This window comes from Hordeum vulgare, chromosome 2H (genome assembly GCF_904849725.1).
Source record: "Hordeum vulgare subsp. vulgare chromosome 2H, MorexV3_pseudomolecules_assembly, whole genome shotgun sequence".
NCBI classification, from domain to species: domain Eukaryota; kingdom Viridiplantae; phylum Streptophyta; class Magnoliopsida; order Poales; family Poaceae; genus Hordeum; species Hordeum vulgare.
Window position 1 is genome coordinate 576,175,655 of NC_058519.1, and position 20,852 is coordinate 576,196,506.

At 45.6% G+C, this 20,852-nt stretch overlaps 64 non-coding genes and 1 pseudogene across 64 annotated transcripts; all 65 read left to right on the plus strand.

Annotated features, from left to right (window-relative positions):
* The first annotated feature begins 147 nt into the window (after positions 1-147).
* On the plus strand, positions 148-266 carry LOC123438832. Its single transcript, XR_006629951.1, has one exon. It is a non-coding gene; the product is annotated as a 5S ribosomal RNA (ribosomal RNA).
* A 251-nt stretch (positions 267-517) lies between these two features.
* On the plus strand, positions 518-636 carry LOC123438464. Its single transcript, XR_006629604.1, has one exon. It is a non-coding gene; the product is annotated as a 5S ribosomal RNA (ribosomal RNA).
* Positions 637-836: 200 nt separating this feature from the next.
* On the plus strand, positions 837-955 carry LOC123438546. Its single transcript, XR_006629681.1, has one exon. It is a non-coding gene; the product is annotated as a 5S ribosomal RNA (ribosomal RNA).
* A 191-nt stretch (positions 956-1,146) lies between these two features.
* Positions 1,147-1,265, plus strand: LOC123435352. The gene has a single exon (XR_006626607.1). It is a non-coding gene; the product is annotated as a 5S ribosomal RNA (ribosomal RNA).
* A 254-nt stretch (positions 1,266-1,519) lies between these two features.
* LOC123432318 lies at positions 1,520-1,638 on the plus strand. The gene has a single exon (XR_006623907.1). It is a non-coding gene; the product is annotated as a 5S ribosomal RNA (ribosomal RNA).
* Positions 1,639-1,889: 251 nt separating this feature from the next.
* On the plus strand, positions 1,890-2,008 carry LOC123431604. Its single transcript, XR_006623195.1, has one exon. It is a non-coding gene; the product is annotated as a 5S ribosomal RNA (ribosomal RNA).
* A 206-nt stretch (positions 2,009-2,214) lies between these two features.
* Positions 2,215-2,333, plus strand: LOC123432732. Its single transcript, XR_006624301.1, has one exon. It is a non-coding gene; the product is annotated as a 5S ribosomal RNA (ribosomal RNA).
* A 182-nt stretch (positions 2,334-2,515) lies between these two features.
* Positions 2,516-2,634, plus strand: LOC123435472. The gene has a single exon (XR_006626721.1). It is a non-coding gene; the product is annotated as a 5S ribosomal RNA (ribosomal RNA).
* Positions 2,635-2,897: 263 nt separating this feature from the next.
* LOC123432521 lies at positions 2,898-3,016 on the plus strand. Its single transcript, XR_006624099.1, has one exon. It is a non-coding gene; the product is annotated as a 5S ribosomal RNA (ribosomal RNA).
* Positions 3,017-3,213: 197 nt separating this feature from the next.
* LOC123438547 lies at positions 3,214-3,332 on the plus strand. Its single transcript, XR_006629682.1, has one exon. It is a non-coding gene; the product is annotated as a 5S ribosomal RNA (ribosomal RNA).
* Positions 3,333-3,532: 200 nt separating this feature from the next.
* LOC123438515 lies at positions 3,533-3,651 on the plus strand. The gene has a single exon (XR_006629652.1). It is a non-coding gene; the product is annotated as a 5S ribosomal RNA (ribosomal RNA).
* Positions 3,652-3,917: 266 nt separating this feature from the next.
* LOC123437136 lies at positions 3,918-4,036 on the plus strand. The gene has a single exon (XR_006628333.1). It is a non-coding gene; the product is annotated as a 5S ribosomal RNA (ribosomal RNA).
* Positions 4,037-4,281: 245 nt separating this feature from the next.
* LOC123432733 lies at positions 4,282-4,400 on the plus strand. Its single transcript, XR_006624302.1, has one exon. It is a non-coding gene; the product is annotated as a 5S ribosomal RNA (ribosomal RNA).
* Positions 4,401-4,597: 197 nt separating this feature from the next.
* Positions 4,598-4,716, plus strand: LOC123435551. Its single transcript, XR_006626796.1, has one exon. It is a non-coding gene; the product is annotated as a 5S ribosomal RNA (ribosomal RNA).
* Positions 4,717-4,985: 269 nt separating this feature from the next.
* On the plus strand, positions 4,986-5,104 carry LOC123436039. The gene has a single exon (XR_006627278.1). It is a non-coding gene; the product is annotated as a 5S ribosomal RNA (ribosomal RNA).
* Positions 5,105-5,301: 197 nt separating this feature from the next.
* On the plus strand, positions 5,302-5,420 carry LOC123432734. Its single transcript, XR_006624303.1, has one exon. It is a non-coding gene; the product is annotated as a 5S ribosomal RNA (ribosomal RNA).
* A 191-nt stretch (positions 5,421-5,611) lies between these two features.
* On the plus strand, positions 5,612-5,730 carry LOC123437721. Its single transcript, XR_006628895.1, has one exon. It is a non-coding gene; the product is annotated as a 5S ribosomal RNA (ribosomal RNA).
* Positions 5,731-5,927: 197 nt separating this feature from the next.
* Positions 5,928-6,046, plus strand: LOC123436513. The gene has a single exon (XR_006627734.1). It is a non-coding gene; the product is annotated as a 5S ribosomal RNA (ribosomal RNA).
* A 185-nt stretch (positions 6,047-6,231) lies between these two features.
* Positions 6,232-6,381, plus strand: LOC123433201 (annotated as a pseudogene).
* Positions 6,382-6,578: 197 nt separating this feature from the next.
* Positions 6,579-6,697, plus strand: LOC123431838. The gene has a single exon (XR_006623428.1). It is a non-coding gene; the product is annotated as a 5S ribosomal RNA (ribosomal RNA).
* A 203-nt stretch (positions 6,698-6,900) lies between these two features.
* LOC123436241 lies at positions 6,901-7,019 on the plus strand. The gene has a single exon (XR_006627474.1). It is a non-coding gene; the product is annotated as a 5S ribosomal RNA (ribosomal RNA).
* A 181-nt stretch (positions 7,020-7,200) lies between these two features.
* LOC123438527 lies at positions 7,201-7,319 on the plus strand. The gene has a single exon (XR_006629663.1). It is a non-coding gene; the product is annotated as a 5S ribosomal RNA (ribosomal RNA).
* A 179-nt stretch (positions 7,320-7,498) lies between these two features.
* On the plus strand, positions 7,499-7,617 carry LOC123438538. The gene has a single exon (XR_006629674.1). It is a non-coding gene; the product is annotated as a 5S ribosomal RNA (ribosomal RNA).
* A 182-nt stretch (positions 7,618-7,799) lies between these two features.
* On the plus strand, positions 7,800-7,918 carry LOC123438550. Its single transcript, XR_006629685.1, has one exon. It is a non-coding gene; the product is annotated as a 5S ribosomal RNA (ribosomal RNA).
* A 287-nt stretch (positions 7,919-8,205) lies between these two features.
* On the plus strand, positions 8,206-8,324 carry LOC123436041. The gene has a single exon (XR_006627279.1). It is a non-coding gene; the product is annotated as a 5S ribosomal RNA (ribosomal RNA).
* Positions 8,325-8,545: 221 nt separating this feature from the next.
* On the plus strand, positions 8,546-8,664 carry LOC123433226. The gene has a single exon (XR_006624764.1). It is a non-coding gene; the product is annotated as a 5S ribosomal RNA (ribosomal RNA).
* Positions 8,665-8,864: 200 nt separating this feature from the next.
* On the plus strand, positions 8,865-8,983 carry LOC123437722. The gene has a single exon (XR_006628896.1). It is a non-coding gene; the product is annotated as a 5S ribosomal RNA (ribosomal RNA).
* A 209-nt stretch (positions 8,984-9,192) lies between these two features.
* Positions 9,193-9,311, plus strand: LOC123432736. The gene has a single exon (XR_006624305.1). It is a non-coding gene; the product is annotated as a 5S ribosomal RNA (ribosomal RNA).
* Positions 9,312-9,505: 194 nt separating this feature from the next.
* LOC123435448 lies at positions 9,506-9,624 on the plus strand. The gene has a single exon (XR_006626698.1). It is a non-coding gene; the product is annotated as a 5S ribosomal RNA (ribosomal RNA).
* Positions 9,625-9,845: 221 nt separating this feature from the next.
* LOC123432737 lies at positions 9,846-9,964 on the plus strand. The gene has a single exon (XR_006624306.1). It is a non-coding gene; the product is annotated as a 5S ribosomal RNA (ribosomal RNA).
* Positions 9,965-10,164: 200 nt separating this feature from the next.
* Positions 10,165-10,283, plus strand: LOC123438561. Its single transcript, XR_006629696.1, has one exon. It is a non-coding gene; the product is annotated as a 5S ribosomal RNA (ribosomal RNA).
* A 185-nt stretch (positions 10,284-10,468) lies between these two features.
* Positions 10,469-10,587, plus strand: LOC123438572. Its single transcript, XR_006629707.1, has one exon. It is a non-coding gene; the product is annotated as a 5S ribosomal RNA (ribosomal RNA).
* Positions 10,588-10,778: 191 nt separating this feature from the next.
* LOC123436064 lies at positions 10,779-10,897 on the plus strand. Its single transcript, XR_006627301.1, has one exon. It is a non-coding gene; the product is annotated as a 5S ribosomal RNA (ribosomal RNA).
* Positions 10,898-11,088: 191 nt separating this feature from the next.
* Positions 11,089-11,207, plus strand: LOC123438583. Its single transcript, XR_006629718.1, has one exon. It is a non-coding gene; the product is annotated as a 5S ribosomal RNA (ribosomal RNA).
* A 230-nt stretch (positions 11,208-11,437) lies between these two features.
* Positions 11,438-11,556, plus strand: LOC123434928. The gene has a single exon (XR_006626195.1). It is a non-coding gene; the product is annotated as a 5S ribosomal RNA (ribosomal RNA).
* A 194-nt stretch (positions 11,557-11,750) lies between these two features.
* Positions 11,751-11,869, plus strand: LOC123434969. The gene has a single exon (XR_006626232.1). It is a non-coding gene; the product is annotated as a 5S ribosomal RNA (ribosomal RNA).
* Positions 11,870-12,050: 181 nt separating this feature from the next.
* Positions 12,051-12,169, plus strand: LOC123437410. Its single transcript, XR_006628592.1, has one exon. It is a non-coding gene; the product is annotated as a 5S ribosomal RNA (ribosomal RNA).
* Positions 12,170-12,351: 182 nt separating this feature from the next.
* Positions 12,352-12,470, plus strand: LOC123435442. The gene has a single exon (XR_006626693.1). It is a non-coding gene; the product is annotated as a 5S ribosomal RNA (ribosomal RNA).
* Positions 12,471-12,655: 185 nt separating this feature from the next.
* Positions 12,656-12,774, plus strand: LOC123438594. Its single transcript, XR_006629730.1, has one exon. It is a non-coding gene; the product is annotated as a 5S ribosomal RNA (ribosomal RNA).
* A 184-nt stretch (positions 12,775-12,958) lies between these two features.
* Positions 12,959-13,077, plus strand: LOC123438606. The gene has a single exon (XR_006629741.1). It is a non-coding gene; the product is annotated as a 5S ribosomal RNA (ribosomal RNA).
* Positions 13,078-13,256: 179 nt separating this feature from the next.
* LOC123437854 lies at positions 13,257-13,375 on the plus strand. Its single transcript, XR_006629021.1, has one exon. It is a non-coding gene; the product is annotated as a 5S ribosomal RNA (ribosomal RNA).
* Positions 13,376-13,557: 182 nt separating this feature from the next.
* LOC123438619 lies at positions 13,558-13,676 on the plus strand. The gene has a single exon (XR_006629753.1). It is a non-coding gene; the product is annotated as a 5S ribosomal RNA (ribosomal RNA).
* Positions 13,677-13,910: 234 nt separating this feature from the next.
* On the plus strand, positions 13,911-14,029 carry LOC123438631. The gene has a single exon (XR_006629764.1). It is a non-coding gene; the product is annotated as a 5S ribosomal RNA (ribosomal RNA).
* Positions 14,030-14,213: 184 nt separating this feature from the next.
* Positions 14,214-14,332, plus strand: LOC123438642. The gene has a single exon (XR_006629775.1). It is a non-coding gene; the product is annotated as a 5S ribosomal RNA (ribosomal RNA).
* Positions 14,333-14,516: 184 nt separating this feature from the next.
* LOC123438654 lies at positions 14,517-14,635 on the plus strand. The gene has a single exon (XR_006629786.1). It is a non-coding gene; the product is annotated as a 5S ribosomal RNA (ribosomal RNA).
* Positions 14,636-14,823: 188 nt separating this feature from the next.
* LOC123438666 lies at positions 14,824-14,942 on the plus strand. The gene has a single exon (XR_006629797.1). It is a non-coding gene; the product is annotated as a 5S ribosomal RNA (ribosomal RNA).
* A 209-nt stretch (positions 14,943-15,151) lies between these two features.
* On the plus strand, positions 15,152-15,270 carry LOC123438678. The gene has a single exon (XR_006629808.1). It is a non-coding gene; the product is annotated as a 5S ribosomal RNA (ribosomal RNA).
* A 194-nt stretch (positions 15,271-15,464) lies between these two features.
* LOC123434970 lies at positions 15,465-15,583 on the plus strand. Its single transcript, XR_006626233.1, has one exon. It is a non-coding gene; the product is annotated as a 5S ribosomal RNA (ribosomal RNA).
* A 181-nt stretch (positions 15,584-15,764) lies between these two features.
* On the plus strand, positions 15,765-15,883 carry LOC123437412. Its single transcript, XR_006628593.1, has one exon. It is a non-coding gene; the product is annotated as a 5S ribosomal RNA (ribosomal RNA).
* Positions 15,884-16,065: 182 nt separating this feature from the next.
* Positions 16,066-16,184, plus strand: LOC123435444. Its single transcript, XR_006626694.1, has one exon. It is a non-coding gene; the product is annotated as a 5S ribosomal RNA (ribosomal RNA).
* A 187-nt stretch (positions 16,185-16,371) lies between these two features.
* LOC123438691 lies at positions 16,372-16,490 on the plus strand. Its single transcript, XR_006629819.1, has one exon. It is a non-coding gene; the product is annotated as a 5S ribosomal RNA (ribosomal RNA).
* A 181-nt stretch (positions 16,491-16,671) lies between these two features.
* LOC123432151 lies at positions 16,672-16,789 on the plus strand. The gene has a single exon (XR_006623748.1). It is a non-coding gene; the product is annotated as a 5S ribosomal RNA (ribosomal RNA).
* A 197-nt stretch (positions 16,790-16,986) lies between these two features.
* LOC123432868 lies at positions 16,987-17,105 on the plus strand. Its single transcript, XR_006624437.1, has one exon. It is a non-coding gene; the product is annotated as a 5S ribosomal RNA (ribosomal RNA).
* Positions 17,106-17,293: 188 nt separating this feature from the next.
* LOC123438703 lies at positions 17,294-17,412 on the plus strand. Its single transcript, XR_006629830.1, has one exon. It is a non-coding gene; the product is annotated as a 5S ribosomal RNA (ribosomal RNA).
* Positions 17,413-17,594: 182 nt separating this feature from the next.
* Positions 17,595-17,713, plus strand: LOC123438715. Its single transcript, XR_006629841.1, has one exon. It is a non-coding gene; the product is annotated as a 5S ribosomal RNA (ribosomal RNA).
* Positions 17,714-17,892: 179 nt separating this feature from the next.
* On the plus strand, positions 17,893-18,011 carry LOC123431656. Its single transcript, XR_006623245.1, has one exon. It is a non-coding gene; the product is annotated as a 5S ribosomal RNA (ribosomal RNA).
* A 181-nt stretch (positions 18,012-18,192) lies between these two features.
* LOC123438727 lies at positions 18,193-18,311 on the plus strand. Its single transcript, XR_006629852.1, has one exon. It is a non-coding gene; the product is annotated as a 5S ribosomal RNA (ribosomal RNA).
* Positions 18,312-18,493: 182 nt separating this feature from the next.
* Positions 18,494-18,611, plus strand: LOC123433042. Its single transcript, XR_006624601.1, has one exon. It is a non-coding gene; the product is annotated as a 5S ribosomal RNA (ribosomal RNA).
* A 200-nt stretch (positions 18,612-18,811) lies between these two features.
* On the plus strand, positions 18,812-18,930 carry LOC123432738. Its single transcript, XR_006624307.1, has one exon. It is a non-coding gene; the product is annotated as a 5S ribosomal RNA (ribosomal RNA).
* Positions 18,931-19,118: 188 nt separating this feature from the next.
* On the plus strand, positions 19,119-19,237 carry LOC123438739. The gene has a single exon (XR_006629864.1). It is a non-coding gene; the product is annotated as a 5S ribosomal RNA (ribosomal RNA).
* A 182-nt stretch (positions 19,238-19,419) lies between these two features.
* On the plus strand, positions 19,420-19,538 carry LOC123432310. Its single transcript, XR_006623900.1, has one exon. It is a non-coding gene; the product is annotated as a 5S ribosomal RNA (ribosomal RNA).
* Positions 19,539-19,720: 182 nt separating this feature from the next.
* LOC123438751 lies at positions 19,721-19,839 on the plus strand. Its single transcript, XR_006629875.1, has one exon. It is a non-coding gene; the product is annotated as a 5S ribosomal RNA (ribosomal RNA).
* Positions 19,840-20,026: 187 nt separating this feature from the next.
* On the plus strand, positions 20,027-20,145 carry LOC123438762. Its single transcript, XR_006629886.1, has one exon. It is a non-coding gene; the product is annotated as a 5S ribosomal RNA (ribosomal RNA).
* A 179-nt stretch (positions 20,146-20,324) lies between these two features.
* LOC123436884 lies at positions 20,325-20,443 on the plus strand. Its single transcript, XR_006628091.1, has one exon. It is a non-coding gene; the product is annotated as a 5S ribosomal RNA (ribosomal RNA).
* A 203-nt stretch (positions 20,444-20,646) lies between these two features.
* LOC123432739 lies at positions 20,647-20,765 on the plus strand. Its single transcript, XR_006624308.1, has one exon. It is a non-coding gene; the product is annotated as a 5S ribosomal RNA (ribosomal RNA).
* Positions 20,766-20,852: the final 87 nt, after the last annotated feature.

Below are 20,852 nucleotides of genomic sequence, written 5' to 3' on the forward strand. Positions count from 1 at the left end.
CGTGATCTATATGACCTCATTTTCTTATTTTTGACGATTAGTGTGTGACTTTTCCCACCGCGCTTGACACCCAACGACTACTAGTAGTAGTAGTAGTAGTAGTAGTAGTAGGGGCAAGCATAAGGAACAAATAGATAGTTGCATGTCGGATACGATCATACCAGCACTAGAGCACCGGATCCCATCAGAACTCCGAAGTTAAGCGTGCTTGGGCGAGAGTAGTACTAGGATGGGTGACCTCCTGGGAAGTCCTCGTGTTGCATTCCCCTTTTTAAATATATTTTTGCGCCACGTGACAAGGATGACGCGGGACCGTGATCTATATGACCTCATTTTCTTATTTTTGACGATTACTGTGTGACTTTTCCCACCGCGCTTGACACCCAACGACTAGTAGTAGTAGTAGTAGTAGTAGTAGTAGTAGTAGTAGTAGTAGTAGTAGTAGTAGTAGTAGTAGTAGTAGTAGTAGTAGTAGTAGTAGGAGCAAGCATAAGGAACAAATAGATAATTGCATGTCGGATGCGATCATACCAGCACTAAAGCACCGGATCCCATCAGAACTTCGAAGTTAAGCGTGCTTGGGCGAGAGTAGTATTAGGATGGGTGACCTCCTGGGAAGTCCTCGTGTTGCATTCCCCTTTTTAAATATATTTTTGCGCCACGTGACAAGGATGACGCGGGAGCGTGATCTATATGACCTCATTTTCTTACTTTTGACGATTACTGTGTGACTTTTCCCACCGCGCTTGATACCCAACGACTAGTAGTAGTAGTAGTAGTAGTAGTAGTAGTAGTAGTAGGGGCAAGCATAAGGAACAAATAGATAGTTGCAGGTCGGATGCGATCATACCAACACTAAAGCACCGGATCCCATCAGAACTCCGAAGTTAAGCGTGCTTGGGCGAGAGTAGTACTAGGATGGGTGACCTTTTGGGAAGTCCTCGTGTTGCATTCCCCTTTTTAAATATATTTTTGCGCCACGTGACAAGGATGACGCGGGAGCGTGATCTATATGACCTCATTTTCTTATTTTTGACGATTACTGTGTGACTTTTCCCACCGCGCTTGACACCCAACGACTAGTAGTAGTAGTAGTAGTAGTAGTAGTAGGGGCAAGCATAAGGAACAAATAGATAGTTGCATGTCGGATGCGATCATACCAGTACTAAAGCACCGGATCCCATCAGAACTCCGAAGTTAAGCGTGCTTGGGCGAGAGTAGTACTAGGATGGGTGACCTCCTGGGAAGTCCTCGTGTTGCATTCCCCTTTCTAAATATATTTTTGCGCCACGTGACAAGGATGACGCGGGACCGTGATCTATATGACCTCATTTTCTTATTTTTGACGATTACTGTGTGACTTTTCCCACCACGCTTGACACCCAACGACTAGTAGTAGTAGTAGTAGTAGTAGTAGTAGTAGTAGTAATAGTAGTAGTAGTAGTAGTAGTACTTGTAGTAGTAGTAGTAGTAGTACTAGTAGGGGCAAGCATAAGGAACAAATAGATAGTTGCATGTCCGATGCGATCATACCAGCACTAAAGCACCGGATCCCATCAGAACTCCGAAGTTAAGCGTGCTTGGGCGAGAGTAGTACTAGGATGGGTGACCTCCTAGAAAGTCCTCGTGTTGCATTCCCCTTTTTAAATATATTTTTGCGCCACGTGACAAGGATGACGCGGGACCGTGATCTATATGACCTCATTTTCTTATTTTTGACGATTACTGTGTGACTTTTCCCACCGCGCTTGACACCCAACGACTAGTAGTAGTAGTAGTAGTAGTAGTAGTAGTAGTAGTAGTAGTAGTAGTAGTAGTAGTAGTAGTACTAGTAGTACTAGTAGTACTAGTAGGGGCAAGCATAAGGAACAAATAGATAGTTGCATGTCGGATGCGATCATACCAGCACTAAAGCATCGGATCCCATCAGAACTTCGAAGTTAAGCGTGCTTGGGCGAGAGTAGTACTAGGATGGGTGACCTTCTGGGAAGTCCTCGTGTTGCATTCCCCTTTTTAAATATATTTTTGCGCCACGTGACAAGGATGACGCGGGAGCGTGATCTATATGACCTCATTTTCTTATTTTTGACGATTACTGTGTGACTTTTCCCACCGCGCTTGACACCGAACGACTAGTAGTAGTAGTAGTAGTAGTAGTAGTAGTAGTAGTAGTAGTAGGGGCAAGCATAAGGAACAAATAGATAGTTGCATGTCGGATGCGATCATACCAACACTAAAGCACCGGATCCCATCAGAACTCCGAAGTTAAGCGTGCTTGGGCGAGAGTAGTACTAGGATGGGTGACCTCCTGTGATGTCCTCGTGTTGCATTCCCCTTTTTAAATATATTTTTGCGCCACGTGACAAGGATGACGCGGGAGCGTGATCTATATGACCTCATTTTCTTATTTTTGACGATTAGTGTGTGACTTTTCCCACCGCGCTTGACACCCAACGACTAGTAGTAGTAGTAGTAGTAGGGGCAAGCATAAGGAACAAATAGATAGTTGCATGTCGGATGCGATCATACCAGCACTAGAGCACCGGATCCCATCAGAACTCCGAAGTTAAGCGTGCTTGGGCGAGAGTAGTACTAGGATGGGTGACCTCCTGGGAAGTCCTCGTGTTGCATTCCCCTTTTTAAATATATTTTTGCGCCACGTGACAAGGATGACGCGGGACCGTGATCTATATGACCTCATTTTCTTATTTTTGACGATTACTGTGTGACTTTTCCCACCGCGCTTGACACCCAACGACTAGTAGTAGTAGTAGTAGTAGTGGTAGTAGTAGTAGTAGTAGTAGTAGTAGTAGTAGTAGTAGTAGTAGTAGTAGTAGTAGTAGTAGTAGTAGTAGTAGTAGGGGCAAGCATAAGGAACAAATAGATAGTTGCATGTCGGATGCGATCATACCAGCACTAAAGCACCGGATCCCATCAGAACTTCGAAGTTAAGCGTGCTTGGGCGAGAGTAGTATTAGGATGGGTGACCTCCTAGGAAGTCCTCGTGTTGCATACCCCTTTTTAAATATATTTTTGCGCCACGTGACAAGGATGACGCGGGAGCGTGATCTATATGACCTCATTTTCTTACTTTTGACGATTACTGTGTGACTTTTCCCACCGCGCTTGACACCCAACGACTAGTAGTAGTAGTAGTAGTAGTAGTAGTAGTAGTAGGGGCAAGCATAAGGAACAAATAGATAGTTGCATGTCGGATGCGATCATACCAACACTAAAGCACCGGATCCCATCAGAACTCCGAAGTTAAGCGTGCTTGGGCGAGAGTAGTACTAGGATGGGTGACCTTTTGGGAAGTCCTCGTGTTGCATTCCCCTTTTTAAATATATTTTTGCGTCACGTGACAAGGATGACGCGGGAGCGTGATCTATATGACCTCATTTTCTTATTTTTGACGATTACTGTGTGACTTTTCCCACCGCGCTTGACACCCAACGACTAGTAGTAGTAGTAGTAGTAGTAGTAGTAGTAGTAGTAGGGGCAAGCATAAGGAACAAATAGATAGTTGCATGTCGGATGCGATCATACCAGCACTAAAGCACCGGATCCCATCAGAACTCCGAAGTTAAGCGTGCTTGGGCGAGAGTAGTACTAGGATGGGTGACCTCCTGGGAAGTCCTCGTGTTGCATTCCCCTTTCTAAATATATTTTTGCGCCACGTGACAAGGATGACGCGGGACCGTGATCTATATGACCTCATTTTCTTATTTTTGACGATTACTGTGTGACTTTTCCCACCACGCTTGACACCCAACGACTAGTAGTAGTAGTAGTAGTAGTAGTAGTAGTAGTAGTAGTAGTACTAGTAGTAGTAGTAGTAGTAGTAGTAGTACTAGTAGTAGTAGTAGTAGTAGTACTAGTAGGGGCAAGCATAAGGAACAAATAGATAGTTGCATGTCGGATGCGATCATACCAGCATTAAAGCACCGGATCCCATCAGAACTCCGAAGTTAAGCGTGCTTGGGCGAGAGTAGTACTAGGATGGGTGACCTCCTAGGAAGTCCTCGTGTTGCATTCCCCTTTTTAAATATATTTTTGCGCCACGTGACAAGGATGACGCGGGACCGTGATCTATATGACCTCATTTTCTTATTTTTGACGATTACTGTGTGACTTTTCCCACCGCGCTTGACACCCAACGACTAGTAGTAGTAGTAGTAGTAGTAGTAGTAGTAGTAGTAGTAGTAGTAGTAGTAGTAGTAGTAGTAGTAGTAGTAGTAGTAGTAGGGGCAAGCATAAGGAACAAATAGATAGTTGCATGTCGGATGCGATCATACCAACACTAAAGCACCGGATCCCATCAGAACTCCGAAGTTAAGCGTGCTTGGGCGAGAGTAGTACTAGGATGGGTGACCTCCTGTGATGTCCTCGTGTTGCATTCCCCTTTTTAAATATATTTTTGCGCCACGTGACAAGGATGACGCGGGAGCGTGATCTATATGACCTCATTTTCTTATTTTTGACGATTACTGTGTGACTTTTCCCACCGCGCTTGACACCCAACGACTAGTAGTAGTAGTAGTAGTAGTAGTAGTAGTAGTAGGGGCAAGCATAAGGAACAAATAGATAGTTGCATGTCGGATGCGATCATACCAGCACTAAAGCACCGGATCCCATCAGAACTCCGAAGTTAAGCGTGCTTGGGCGAGAGTAGTACTAGGATGGGTGACCTCCTAGGAAGTCCTCGTGTTGCATTCCCCTTTTTAAATATATTTTTGCGCCACGTGACAAGGATGACGCGGGAACGTGATCTATATGACCTCATTTTCTTATTTTTGACGATTACTGTGTGACTTTTCCCACCGCGCTTGACACCCAACGACTAGTAGTAGTAGTAGTAGTAGTAGTAGTAGTAGTAGTAGTAGTAGTAGTAGTAGTAGTAGTAGTAGTAGTAGTAGTAGTAGTAGTAGTAGTAGTAGTAGTAGTAGTAGAGGCAAGCATAAGGAACAAATAGATAGTTGCATGTCGGATGCGATCATACCAGCACTAAAGCACCGGATCCCATCAGAACTCCGAAGTTAAGCGTGCTTGGGCGAGAGTAGTACTAGGATGGGTGACCTCCTGGGAAGTCCTCGTGCTGCATTCCCCTTTTTAAATATATTTTTGCGCCACGTGACAAGGATGACGTGGGAGCGTGATCTATATGACCTCATTTTCTTATTTTTGACGATTACTGTGTGACTTTTCCCACCGCGCTTGACACCCAACGACTAGTAGTAGTAGTAGTAGTAGTAGTAGTAGTAGTTGGGGCAAGCATAAGGAACAAATAGATAGTTGCATGTCGGATGCGATCATACCAACACTAAAGCACCGGATCCCATCAGAACTCCGAAGTTAAGCGTGCTTGGGCGAGAGTAGTACTAGGATGGGTGACCTCCTGTGATGTCCTCGTGTTGCATTCCCCTTTTTAAATATATTTTTGCGCCACGTGACAAGGATGACGCGGGAGCGTGATCTATATGACCTCATTTTCTTATTTTTGACGATTACTGTGTGACTTTTTCCACCGCACTTGACACCCAACGACTAGTAGTAGTAGTAGTAGTAGTATTAGTAGGGGCAAGCATAAGGAACAAATAGATAGTTGCATGTCGGATGCGATCATACCAGCACTAAAGCACCGAATCCCATCAGAACTCCGAAGTTAAGCGTGCTTGGGCGAGAGTAGTACTAGGATGGGTGACCTCCTGGGAAGTCCTCGTGTTGCATTCCCCTTTTTAAATATATTTTTGCGCCACGTGACAAGGATGACGCGGGACCGTGATCTATATGACCTTATTTTCTTATTTTTGACGATTACTGTGTGACTTTTCCCACCGCGCTTGACACCCAACGACTAGTAGTAGTAGTAGTGGTAGTAGTAGTAGTAGTAGGGGCAAGCATAAGGAACAAATAGATAGTTGCATGTCGGATGCGATCATACCAGCACTAAAGCACCGGATCCCATCAGAACTTCGAAGTTAAGCGTGCTTGGGCGAGAGTAGTACTAGGATGGGTGACCTCCTGGGAAGTCCTCGTGTTGCATTCCCCTTTTTAAATATATTTTTGCGCCACGTGACAAGGATGACGCGGGACCGTGATCTATATGACCTCATTTTCTTATTTTTAACGATTACTGTGTGACTTTTCCCACCGCACTTGACACCCAACGACTAGTAGTAGTAGTAGTAGTAGTAGGGGCAAGCATAAGGAACAAATAGATAGTTGCATGTCGGATGCGATCATACCAGCACTAAAGCACCGGATCCCATCAGAACTCCGAAGTTAAGCGTGCTTGGGCGAGAGAACTCCGAAGTTAAGCGTGCTTGGGCGATAGTAGTACTAGGATGGGTGACCTCCTGGGAAGTCCTCGTGTTGCATTCCCCTTTTTAAATATATTTTTGCGCCACGTGACAAGGATGACGCGGGAGCGTGATCTATATGACCTCATTTTCTTATTTTTGACGATTACTGTGTGACTTTTCCCACCGCGCTTGACACCCAACGACTAGTAGTAGTAGTAGTAGTAGTAGTAGTAGTAGTAGGGGCAAGCATAAGGAACAAATAGATAGTTGCATGTCGGATGCGATCATACCAGCACTAAAGCACCGGATCCCATCAGAACTCCGAAGTTAAGCGTGCTTGGGCGAGAGTAGTACTAGGATTGGTGACCTCCTGCGAAGTCCTCGTGTTGCATTCCCCTTTTTAAATATATTTTTGCGCCACGTGACAAGGATGACGCGGGAACGTGATCTATATGACCTCATTTTCTTATTTTTGACGATTACTGTGTGACTTTTCCCACCGCGCTTGACACCCAACGACTAGTAGTAGTAGTAGTAGTAGTAGTAGTAGTAGTAGTAGTAGGGGCAAGCATAAGGAACAAATAGATAGTTGCATGTCGGATGCGATCATACCAGCACTAAAGCACCGGATCCCATCAGAACTCCGAAGTTAAGCGTGCTTGGGCGAGAGTAGTACTAGGATGGGTGACCTCCTCGGAAGTCCTCGTGTTGCATTCCCCTTTTTCAATATATTTTTGCGCCACGTGCCAAGGATGACGCGGGACCGTGATCTATATGACCTCATTTTCTTATTTTTGACGATTACTGTGTGACTTTTCCGACCGCGCTTGACACCCAACGACTAATAGTAGTAGTAGTAGTAGGGCAAGCATAAGGAACAAATAGATAGTTGCATGTCGGATGCGATCATACCAGCACTAAAGCACCGGATCCCATCAGAACTCCGAAGTTAAGCGTGCTTGGGCGAGAGTAGTACTAGGATGGGTGACCTCCTGGGAAGTCCTCGTGTTGCATTCCCCTTTTTAAATATATTTTTGCGCCACGTGACAAGGATGACGCGGGAGCGTGATCTATATGACCTCATTTTCTTATTTTTGACGATTACTGTGTGACTTTTCCCACCGCGCTTGACACCCAACGACTAGTAGTAGTAGTAGTAGGGGCAAGCATAAGGAACAAATAGATAGTTGCATGTCGGATGCGATCATACCAGCACTAAAGCACCGGATCCCATCAGAACTCCGAAGTTAAGCGTGCTTGGGCGAGAGTAGTACTAGGATGGGTGACCTCCTGGGAAGTCCTCGTGTTGCATTCCCCTTTTTAAATATATTTTTGCGCCACGTGACAAGGATGACGCGGGACCGTGATCTATATGACCTCATTTTCTTATTTTTGACGATTACTGTGTGACTTTTCCCACCGCGGTTGACACCCAACGACTAGTAGTAGTAGTAGTAGTAGGGGCAAGCATAAGGAACAAATAGATAGTTGCATGTCGGATGCGATCATACCAGCACTAAAGCACCGGATCCCATCAGAACTCCGAAGTTAAGCGTGCTTGGGCGAGAGTAGTACTAGGATGGGTGACCTCCTGGGAAGTCCTCGTGTTGCATTCCCCTTTTTAAATATATTTTTGCGCCACGTGACAAGGATGACGCGGGAACGTGATCTATATGACCTCATTTTCTTATTTTTGACGATTACTGTGTGACTTTTCCCACCGCGCTTGACACCCAACGACTAGTAGTAGTAGTAGTAGTAGTAGTAGTAGTAGTAGTAGTAGTAGTAGTAGTAGTAGTAGTAGTAGTAGTAGTAGTAGTAGTAGTAGTAGTAGTAGTAGTAGTAGTAGTAGTAGTAGTAGTAGTAGAGGCAAGCATAAGGAACAAATAGATAGTTGCATGTCGGATGCGATCATACCAGCACTAAAGCACCGGATCCCATCAGAACTCCGAAGTTAAGCGTGCTTGGGCGAGAGTAGTACTAGGATGGGTGACCTCCTGGGAAGTCCTCGTGCTGCATTCCCCTTTTTAAATATATTTTTGCGCCACGTGACAAGGATGACGTGGGAGCGTGATCTATATGACCTCATTTTCTTATTTTTGACGATTACTGTGTGACTTTTCCCACCGCGCTTGACACCCAACGACTAGTAGTAGTAGTAGTAGTAGTAGTAGTAGTAGTAGTAGTAGTAGTAGTAGTAGTAGTAGGGGCAAGCATAAGGAACAAATAGATAGTTGCATGTCGGATGCGATCATACCAACACTAAAGCACCGAATCCCATCAGAACTCCGAAGTTAAGCGTGCTTGGGCGAGAGTAGTACTAGGATGGGTGACCTCCTGTGATGTCCTCGTGTTGCATTCCCCTTTTTAAATATATTTTTGCGCCACGTGACAAGGATGACGCGGGAGCGTGATCTATATGACCTCATTTTCTTATTTTTGACGATTACTGTGTGACTTTTTCCACCGCACTTGACACCCAACGACTAGTAGTAGTAGTAGTAGTAGTAGTAGTAGTATTAGTAGGGGCAAGCATAAGGAACAAATAGATAGTTGCATGTCGGATGCGATCATACCAGCACTAAAGCACCGAATCCCATCAGAACTCCGAAGTTAAGCGTGCTTGGGCGAGAGTAGTACTAGGATGGGTGACCTCCTGGGAAGTCCTCGTGTTGCATTCCCCTTTTTAAATATATTTTTGCGCCACGTGACAAGGATGACGCGGGACCGTGATCTATATGACCTTATTTTCTTATTTTTGACGATTACTGTGTGACTTTTCCCACCGCGCTTGACACCCAACGACTAATAGTAGTAGTAGTAGTAGTAGTAGTAGTAGTAGTAGTAGTAGTAGGGGCAAGCATAAGGAACAAATAGATAGTTGCATGTCGGATGCGATCATACCAACACTAAAGCACCGGATCCCATCAGAACTCCGAAGTTAAGCGTGCTTGGGCGAGAGTAGTACTAGGATGGGTGACCTCCTGTGATGTCCTCGTGTTGCATTCCCCTTTTTAAATATATTTTTGCGCCACGTGACAAGGATGACGCGGGAGCGTGATCTATATGACCTCATTTTTTTATTTTTGACGATTACTGTGTGACTTTTCCCACCGCGCTTGACACCCAACGACTAGTAGTAGTAGTAGTAGTAGTAGTAGTAGTAGGGGCAAGCATAAGGAACAGATAGATAGTTGCATGTCGGATGCGATCATACCAGCACTAAACCACCGGATCCCATCAGAACTCCGAAGTTAAGCGTGCTTGGGCGAGAGTAGTACTAGGATGGGTGACCTCCTGGGAAGTCCTCGTGTTGCATTCCCCTTTTTAAATATATTTTTGCGCCACGTGACAAGGATGACGCGGGACCGTGATCTATATGACCTCATTTTCTTATTTTTGACGATTACTGTGTGACTTTTCCCACCGCGCTTGACACCCAACGACTAGTAGTAGTAGTAGTAGTAGTAGTAGTAGTAGTAGTAGTAGTAGTAGTAGTAGTAGTAGGGGCAAGCATAAGGAACAAATAGATAGTTGCATGTTGGATGCGATCATACCAACACTAAAGCACCGGATCCCATCAGAACTCCGAAGTTAAGCGTGCTTGGGCGAGAGTAGTACTAGGATGGGTGACCTCCTGTGATGTCCTCGTGTTGCATTCCCCTTTTTAAATATATTTTTGCGCCACGTGACAAGGATGACGCGGGACCGTGATCTATATGACCTCATTTTCTTATTTTTGACGATTACTGTGTGACTTTTCCCACCGCGCTTGACACCCAACGACTAGTAGTAGTAGTAGTAGTAGTAGTACTAGTAGTAGTAGGGGCAAGCATAAGGAACAAATAGATAGTTGCATGTCGGATGCGATCATACCAGCACTAAAGCACCGGATCCCATCAGAACTCCGAAGTTAAGCGTGCTTGGGCGAGAGTAGTACTAGGATGGGTGACCTCCTGGGAAGTCCTCGTGTTGCATTCCCCTTTTTAAATATATTTTTGCGCCACGTGACAAGGATGACGCGGGAGCGTGATCTATATGACCTCATTTTCTTATTTTTGACGATTACTGTGTGATTTTTCCCACCGCGCTTGACACCCAACGACTAGTAGTAGTAGTAGTAGTAGTAGGGGCAAGCATAAGGAACAAATAGATAGTTGCATGTCGGATGCGATCATACCAGCACTAAAGCACCGGATCCCATCAGAACTCCGAAGTTAAGCGTGCTTGGGCGAGAGTAGTACTAGGATGGGTGACCTCCTGGGAAGTCCTCGTGTTGCATTCCCCTTTTTAAATATATTTTTGCGCCACGTGACAAGGATGACGCGGGAACGTGATCTATATGACCTCATTTTCTTATTTTTGACGATTACTGTGTGACTTTTCCCACCGCGCTTGACACCCAACGACTAGTAGTAGTAGTAGTAGTAGTAGTAGTAGGGGCAAGCATAAGGAACAAATAGATAGTTGCATGTCGGATGCGATCATACCAGCACTAAAGCACCGGATCCCATCAGAACTCCAAAGTTAAGCGTGCTTGGGCGAGAGTAGTACTAGGATGGGTGACCTCCTGGGAAGTCCTCGTGTTGCATTCCCCTTTTTAAATATATTTTTGCGCCACGTGACAAGGATGACGCGGGACCGTGATCTATATGACCTCATTTTCTTATTTTTGACGATTACTGTGTGACTTTTCCCACCGCGCTTGACACCCAACGACTAGTAGTAGTAGTAGTAGTAGTAGTAGTAGGGGCAAGCATAAGGAACAAATAGATAGTTGCATGTCGGATGCGATCATACCAGCACTAAAGCACCGGATCCCATCAGAACTCCGAAGTTAAGCGTGCTTGGGCGAGAGTAGTACTAGGATGGGTGACCTCCTGGGAAGTCCTCGTGTTGCATTCCCCTTTTTAAATATATTTTTGCGCCACGTGACAAGGATGACGCGGGACCGTGATCTATATGACCTCATTTTCTTATTTTTGACGATTACTGTGTGACTTTTCCCACCGCGCTTGACACCCAACGACTAGTAGTAGTAGTATTAGTAGTAGTAGTAGTAGTAGTAGTAGTAGTAGTAGTAGTAGTAGTAGTAGTAGGGGCAAGCATAAGGAACAAATAGATAGTTGCATGTCGGATGCGATCATACCAGCACTAAAGCACCGGATCCCATCAGAACTCCGAAGTTAAGCGTGCTTGGGCGAGAGTAGTACTAGGATGGGTGACCTCGTGGGAAGTCCTCGTGTTGCATTCCCCTTTTTAAATATATTTTTGCGCCACGTGACAAGGATGACGCGGGAGCGTGATCTATATGACCTCATTTTCTTATTTTTGACGATTAGTGTGTGACTTTTCCCACCGCGCTTGACACCCAACGACTAGTAGTAGTAGTAGTAGTAGTAGTAGTAGTAGGGGCAAGCATAAGGAACAAATAGATAGTTGCATGTCGGATGCGATCATACCAGCACTAAAGCACCGGATCCCATCAGAACTCCGAAGTTAAGCGTGCTTGGGCGAGAGTAGTACTAGGATGGGTGACCTCTTGGGAAGTCCTCGTGTTGCATTCCCCTTTTTAAATATATTTTTGCGCCACGTGACAAGGATGACGCGGGACCGTGATCTATATGACCTCATTTTCTTATTTTTGACGATTACTGTGTGACTTTTCCCACCGCGCTTGACACCCAACGACTAGTAGTAGTAGTAGTAGTAGGGCAAGCATAAGGAACAAATAGATAGTTGCATGTCGGATGCGATCATACCAACACTAAAGCACCGGATCCCATCAGAACTCCGAAGTTAAGCGTGCTTGGGCGAGAGTAGTACTAGGATGGGTGACCTCCTGGGAAGTCCTCGTGTTGCATTCCCCTTTTTAAATATATTTTTGCGCCACGTGACAAGGATGACGCGGGACCGTGAAATATATGACCTCATTTTCTTATTTTTGACGATTACTGTGTGACTTTTCCCACCGCGCTTGACACCCAACGACTACTAGTAGTAGTAGTAGTAGGGGCAAGCATAAGGAACAAATAGATAGTTGCATGTCGGATGCGATCATACCAGCACTAAAGCACCGGATCCCATCAGAACTCCGAAGTTAAGCGTGCTTGGGCGAGAATAGTACTAGGATGGGTGACCTCTTGGGAAGTCCTCGTGTTGCATTCCCCTTTTTAAATATATTTTTGCGCCACGTGACAAGGATGACGCGGGACCGTGATCTATATGACCTCATTTTCTTATTTTTGACGATTACTGTGTGACTTTTCCCACCGCGCTTGACACCCAACGACTAGTAGTAGTAGTAGTAGTAGTAGGGGCAAGCATAAGGAACACATAGATAGTTGCATGTCGGATGCGATCATACCAGCACTAAAGCACCGGATCCCATCAGAACTCCGAAGTTAAGCGTGCTTGGGCGAGAGTAGTACTAGGATGGGTGACCTCCTGGGAAGTCCTCGTGTTGCATTCCCCTTTTTAAATATATTTTTGCGCCACGTGACAAGGATGACGCGGGACCGTGATCTATATGACCTCATTTTCTTATTTTTGACGATTACTGTGTGACTTTTCCCACCGCGCTTGACACCCAACGACTAGTAGTAGTAGTAGTAGTAGTAGGGCAAGCATAAGGAACAAATAGATAGTTGCATGTCGGATGCGATCATACCAGCACTAAAGCACCGGATCCCATCAGAACTCCGAAGTTAAGCGTGCTTGGGCGAGAGTAGTACTAGGATGGGTGACCTCCTGGGAAGTCCTCGTGTTGCATTCCCCTTTTTAAATATATTTTTGCGCCACGTGACAAGGATGACGCGGGAGCGTGATCTATATGACCTCATTTTCTTATTTTTGACGATTACTGTGTGACTTTTCCCACCGCGCTTGACACCCAACGACTAGTAGTAGTAGTAGTAGGGGCAAGCATAAGGAACAAATAGATAGTTGCATGTCGGATGCGATCATACCAGCACTAAAGCACCGGATCCCATCAGAACTCCGAAGTTAAGCGTGCTTGGGCGAGAGTAGTACTAGGATGGGTGACCTCCTGGTAAGTCCTCGTGTTGCATTCCCCTTTTTAAATATATTTTTGCGCCACGTGACAAGGATGACGCGGGACCGTGATCTATATGACCTCATTTTCTTATTTTTGACGATTACTGTGTGACTTTTCCCACCGCGGTTGACACCCAACGACTAGTAGTAGTAGTAGTAGTAGGGGCAAGCATAAGGAACAAATAGATAGTTGCATGTCGGATGCGATCATACCAGCACTAAAGCACCGGATCCCATCAGAACTCCGAAGTTAAGCGTGCTTGGGCGAGAGTAGTACTAGGATGGGTGACCTCCTGGGAAGTCCTCGTGTTGCATTCCCCTTTTTAAATATATTTTTGCGCCACGTGACAAGGATGACGCGGGAACGTGATCTATATGACCTCATTTTCTTATTTTTGACGATTACTGTGTGACTTTTCCCACCGCGCTTGACACCCAACGACTAGTAGTAGTAGTAGTAGTAGTAGTAGTAGTAGTAGTAGTAGTAGTAGTAGTAGTAGTAGTAGTAGTAGTAGGGGGCAAGCATAAGGAACAAATAGATAGTTGCATGTCGGATGCGATCATACCAGCACTAAAGCACCGGATCCCATCAGAACTCCGAAGTTAAGCGTGCTTGGGCGAGAGTAGTACTAGGATGGGTGACCTCCTGGGAAGTCCTCGTGTTGCATTCCCCTTTTTAAATATATTTTTGCGCCACGTGACAAGGATGACGCGGGACCGTGATCTATATGACCTCATTTTCTTATTTTTGACGATTACTGTGTGACTTTTCCCACCGCGCTTGACACCCAACGACTAGTAGTAGTAGTAGTAGTAGTAGGGCAAGCATAAGGAACAAATAGATAGTTGCATGTCGGATGCGATCATACCAGCACTAAAGCACCGGATCCCATCAGAACTCCGAAGTTAAGCGTGCTTGGGCGAGAGTAGTACTAGGATGGGTGACCTCCTGGGAAGTCCTCGTGTTGCATTCCCCTTTTTAAATATATTTTTGCGCAACGTGACAAGGATGACGCGGGACCGTGATCTATATGACCTCATTTTCTTATTTTTGACGATTACTGTGTGACTTTTCCCACCGCGCTTGACACCCAACGACTAGTAGTAGTAGTAGTAGTAGTAGGGCAAGCATAAGGAACAAATAGATAGTTGCATGTCGGATGCGATCATACCAGCACTAAAGCACCGGATCCCATCAGAACTCCGAAGTTAAGCGTGCTTGGGCGAGAGTAGTACTAGGATGGGTGACCTCCTGGGAAGTCCTCGTGTTGCATTCCCCTTTTTAAATATATTTTTGCGCCACGTGACAAGGATGACGCGGGACCGTGATCTATATGACCTCATTTTCTTATTTTTGACGATTACTGTGTGACTTTTCCCACCGCGCTTGACACCCAACGACTAGTAGTAGTAGTAGTAGTAGTAGTAGGGGCAAGCATAAGGAACAAATAGATAGTTGCATGTCGGATGCGATCATACCAGCACTAAAGCACCGGATCCCATCAGAACTCCGAAGTTAAGCGTGCTTGGGCGAGAGTAGTACTAGGATGGGTGACCTCCTGGGAAGTCCTCGTGTTGCATTCCCCTTTTTAAATATATTTTTGCGCCACGTGACAAGGATGACGCGGGACCGTGATCTATATGACCTCATTTTCTTATTTTTGACGATTACTCTGTGACTTTTCCCACCGCGCTTGACACCCAACGACTAGTAGTAGTAGTATTAGTAGTAGTAGTAGTAGTAGTAGTAGTAGTAGGGGCAAGCATAAGGAACAAATAGATAGTTGCATGTCGGATGCGATCATACCAGCACTAAAGCACCGGATCCCATCAGAACTCCGAAGTTAAGCGTGCTTGGGCGAGAGTAGTACTAGGATGGGTGACCTCCTGGGAAGTCCTCGTGTTGCATTCCCCTTTTTAAATATATTTTTGCGCCACGTGACAAGGATGACGCGGGAGCGTGATCTATATGACCTCATTTTCTTATTTTTGACGATTAGTGTGTGACTTTTCCCACCGCGCTTGACACCCAACGACTAGTAGTAGTAGTAGTAGTAGTAGTAGTAGTAGGGGCAAGCATAAGGAACAAATAGATAGTTGCATGTCGGATGCGATCATACCAGCACTAAAGCACCGGATCCCATCAGAACTCCGAAGTTAAGCGTGCTTGGGCGAGAGTAGTACTAGGATGGGTGACCTCTTGGGAAGTCCTCGTGTTGCATTCCCCTTTTTAAATATATTTTTGCGCCACGTGACAAGGATGACGCGGGACCGTGATCTATATGACCTCATTTTCTTATTTTTGACGATTACTGTGTGACTTTTCCCACCGCGCTTGACACCCAACGACTAGTAGTAGTAGTAGTAGTAGGGCAAGCATAAGGAACAAATAGATAGTTGCATGTCGGATGCGATCATACCAACACTAAAGCACCGGATCCCATCAGAACTCCGAAGTTAAGCGTGCTTGGGCGAGAGTAGTACTAGGATGGGTGACCTCCTGGGAAGTCCTCGTGTTGCATTCCCCTTTTTAAATATATTTTTGCGCCACGTGACAAGGATGACGCGGGACCGTGAAATATATGACCTCATTTTCTTATTTTTGACGATTACTGTGTGACTTTTCCCACCGCGCTTGACACCCAACGACTACTAGTAGTAGTAGTAGTAGGGGCAAGCATAAGGAACAAATAGATAGTTGCATGTCGGATGCGATCATACCAGCACTAAAGCACCGGATCCCATCAGAACTCCGAAGTTAAGCGTGCTTGGGCGAGAATAGTACTAGGATGGGTGACCTCTTGGGAAGTCCTCGTGTTGCATTCCCCTTTTTAAATATATTTTTGCGCCACGTGACAAGGATGACGCGGGACCGTGATCTATATGACCTCATTTTCTTATTTTTGACGATTACTGTGTGACTTTTCCCACCGCGCTTGACACCCAACGACTAGTAGTAGTAGTAGTAGTAGTAGTAGGGCAAGCATAAGGAACAAATAGATAGTTGCATGTCGGATGCGATCATACCAGCACTAAAGCACCGGATCCCATCAGAACTCCGAAGTTAAGCGTGCTTGGGCGAGAGTAGTACTAGGATGGGTGACCTCCTGGGAAGTCCTCGTGTTGCATTCCCCTTTTTAAATATATTTTTGCGCCACGTGACAAGGATGACGCGGGACCGTGAAATATATGACCTCATTTTCTTATTTTTGACGATTACTGTGTGACTTTCCCACCGCGCTTGACACCCAACGACTACTAGTAGTAGTAGTAGTAGGGGCAAGCATAAGGAACAAATAGATAGTTGCATGTCGGATGCGATCATACCAGCACTAAAGCACCGGATCCCATCAGAACTCCGAAGTTAAGCGTGCTTGGCGAGAGTAGTACTAGGATGGGTGACCTCCTGGGAAGTCCTCGTGTTGCATTCCCCTTTTTAAATATATTTTTGCGCCACGTGACAAGGATGACGCGGGACCGTGATCTATATGACCTCATTTTCTTATTTTTGACGATTACTGTGTGACTTTTCCCACCGCGCTTGACACCCAACGACTAGTAGTAGTAGTATTAGTAGTAGTAGTAGTAGTAGGGGCAAGCATAAGGAACAAATAGATAGTTGCATGTCGGATGCGATCATACCAACACTAAAGCACCGGATCCCATCAGAACTCCGAAGTTAAGCGTGCTTGGGCGAGAGTAGTACTTGGATGGGTGACCTCCTGTGATGTCCTCGTGTTGCATTCCCCTTTTTAAATATATTTTTGCGCCACGTGACAAGGATGACGCGGGAGCGTGATCTATATGACCTCATTTTCTTATTTTTGACGATTAGTGTGTGACTTTTCCCACCGCGCTTGACACCCAACGACTAGTAGTAGTAGTAGTAGTAGTAGTAGGGGCAAGCATAAGGAACAAATAGATAGTTGCATGTCGGATGCGATCATACCAGCACTAAAGCACCGGATCCCATCAGAACTCCGAAGTTAAGCGTGCTTGGGCGAGAGTAGTACTAGGATGGGTGACCTCCTGGGAAGTCCTCGTGTTGCATTCCCCTTTTTAAATATATTTTTGCGCCACGTGACAAGGATGACGCGGGACCGTGATCTATATGACCTCATTTTCTTATTTTTGACGATTACTGTGTGACTTTTCCCACCGCGCTTGACACCCAACGACTAGTAGTAGTAGTAGTAGTAGGGGCAAGCATAAGGAACAAATAGATAGTTGCATGTCGGATGCGATCATACCAGCACTAAAGCACCGGATCCCATCAGAACTCCGAAGTTAAGCGTGCTTGGGCGAGAGTAGTACTAGGATGGGTGACCTCCTGGGAAGTCCTCGTGTTGCATTCCCCTTTTTAAATATATTTTTGCGCCACGTGACAAGGATGACGCGGGACCGTGAAATATATGACCTCATTTTCTTATTTTTGACGATTACTGTGTGACTTTTCCCACCGCGCTTGACACCCAACGACTACTAGTAGTAGTAGTAGGGGCAAGCATAAGGAACAAATAGATAGTTGCATGTCGGATGCGATCATACCAGCACTAAAGCACCGGATCCCATCATAACTCCGAAGTTAAGCGTGCTTGGGCGAGAGTAGTACTAGGATGGGTGACCTCTTGGGAAGTCCTCGTGTTGCATTCCCCTTTTTAAATATATTTTTGCGCCACGTGACAAGGATGACGCGGGACCGTGATCTATATGACCTTATTTTCTTATTTTTGACGATTACTGTGTGACTTTTCCCACCGCGCTTGACACCCAACGACTAGTAGTAGTAGTAGTAGTAGGGCAAGCATAAGGAACAAATAGATAGTTGCATGTCGGATGCGATCATACCAGCACTAAAGCACCGGATCCCATCAGAACTCCGAAGTTAAGCGTGCTTGGGCGAGAGTAGTACTAGGATGGGTGACCTCCTGGGAAGTCCTCGTGTTGCATTCCCCTTTTTAAATATATTTTTGCGCCACGTGACAAGGATGACGCGGGACCGTGAAATATATGACCTCATTTTCTTATTTTTGACGATTACTGTGTGACTTTTCCCACCGCGCTTGACACCCAACGACTACTAGTAGTAGTAGTAGTAGGGGCAAGCATAAGGAACAAATAGATAGTTGCATGTCGGATGCGATCATACCAGCACTAAAGCACCGAATCCCATCAGAACTCCGAAGTTAAGCGTGCTTGGCGAGAGTAGTACTAGGATGGGTGACCTCCTGGGAAGTCCTCGTGTTGCATTCCCCTTTTTAAATATATTTTTGCGCCACGTGACAAGGATGACGCGGGACCGTGATCTATATGACCTCATTTTCTTATTTTTGACGATTACTGTGTGACTTTTCCCACCGCGCTTGACACCCAACGACTAGTAGTAGTAGTATTAGTAGTAGTAGTAGTAGTAGTAGGGGCAAGCATAAGGAACAAATAGATAGTTGCATGTCGGATGCGATCATACCAACACTAAAGCACCGGATCCCATCAGAACTCCGAAGTTAAGCGTGCTTGGGCGAGAGTAGTACTAGGATGGGTGACCTCCTGTGATGTCCTCGTGTTGCATTCCCCTTTTTAAATATATTTTTGCGCCACGTGACAAGGATGACGCGGGAGCGTGATCTATATGACCTCATTTTCTTATTTTTGACGATTAGTGTGTGACTTTTCCCACCGCGCTTGACACCCAACGACTAGTAGTAGTAGTAGTAGTAGTAGTAGGGGCAAGCATAAGGAACAAATAGATAGTTGCATGTCGGATGCGATCATACCAGCACTAAAGCACCGGATCCCATCAGAACTCCGAAGTTAAGCGTGCTTGGGCGAGAGTAGTACTAGGATGGGTGACCTCCTGGGAAGTCCTCGTGTTGCATTCCCCTTTTTAAATATATTTTTGCGCCACGTGACAAGGATGACGCGGGACCGTGATCTATATGACCTCATTTTCTTATTTTTGACGATTACTGTGTGACTTTTCCCACCGCGCTTGACACCCAACGACTAGTAGTAGTAGTAGTAGTAGGGGCAAGCATAAGGAACAAATAGATAGTTGCATGTCGGATGCGATCATACCAGCACTAAAGCATCGGATCCCATCAGAACTCCAAAGTTAAGCGTGCTTGGTCGAGAGTAGTACTAGGATGGGTGACCTCCTGGGAAGTCCTCGTGTTGCATTCCCCATTTTAAATATATTTTTGCGCCACGTGACAAGGATGACGCGGGACCGTGATCTATATGACCTCATTTTCTTATTTTTGACGATTACTGTGTGACTTTTCCCACCGCGCTTGACACCCAACGACTAGTAGTAGTAGTAGTAGTAGGGGCAAGCATAAGGAACAAATAGATAGTTGCATGTCGGATGCGATCATACCAGCACTAAAGCACCGGATCCCATCAGAACTCCGAAGTTAAGCGTGCTTGGGCGAGAGTAGTACTAGGATGGGTGACCTCCTGGGAAGTCCTCGTGTTGCATTCCCCTTTTTAAATATATTTTTGCGCCACGTGACAAGGATGACGCGGGACCGTGATCTATATGACCTCATTTTCTTATTTTTGACGATTACTGTGTGACTTTTCCCACCGCGCTTGACACCCAACGACTAGTAGTAGTAGTAGTAGTAGTAGTAGGGCAAGCATAAGGAACAAATAGATAGTTGCATGTCGGATGCGATCATACCAGCACTAAAGCACCGGATCCCATCAGAACTCCGAAGTTAAGCGTGCTTGGGCGAGAGTAGTACTAGGATGGGTGACCTCCTGGGAAGTCCTCGTGTTGCATTCCCCTTTTTAAATATATTTTTGCGCCACGTGACAAGGATGACGCGGGACCGTGATCTATATGACCTCATTTTCTTATTTTTGACGATTACTGTGTGACTTTTCCCACCGCGCTTGACACCCAACGACTAGTAGTAGTAGTAGTAGGGGCAAGCATAAGGAACAAATAGATAGTTGCATGTCGGATGCGATCATACCAGCACTAAAGCACCGGATCCCATCAGAACTCCGAAGTTAAGCGTGCTTGGGCGAGAGTAGTACTAGGATGGGTGACCTCCTGGGAAGTCCTCGTGTTACATTCCCCTTTTTAAATATATTTTTGCGCCACGTGACAAGGATGACGCGGGAGCGTGATCTATATGACCTCATTTTCTTATTTTTGACGATTACTGTGTGACTTTTCCCACCGCGCTTGACACCCAACGACTAGTAGTAGTAGTATTGGTAGTAGTAGTAGTAGTAGTAGTAGGGGCAAGCATAAGGAACAAATAGATAGTTGCATGTCGGATGCGATCATACCAACACTAAAGCACCGGATCCCATCAGAACTCCGAAGTTAAGCGTGCTTGGGCGAGAGTAGTACTAGGATGGGTGACCTCCTGTGATGTCCTCGTGTTGCATTCCCCTTTTTAAATATATTTTTGCGCCACGTGACAAGGATGACGCGGGAGCGTGATCTATATGACCTCATTTTCTTATTTTTGACGATTA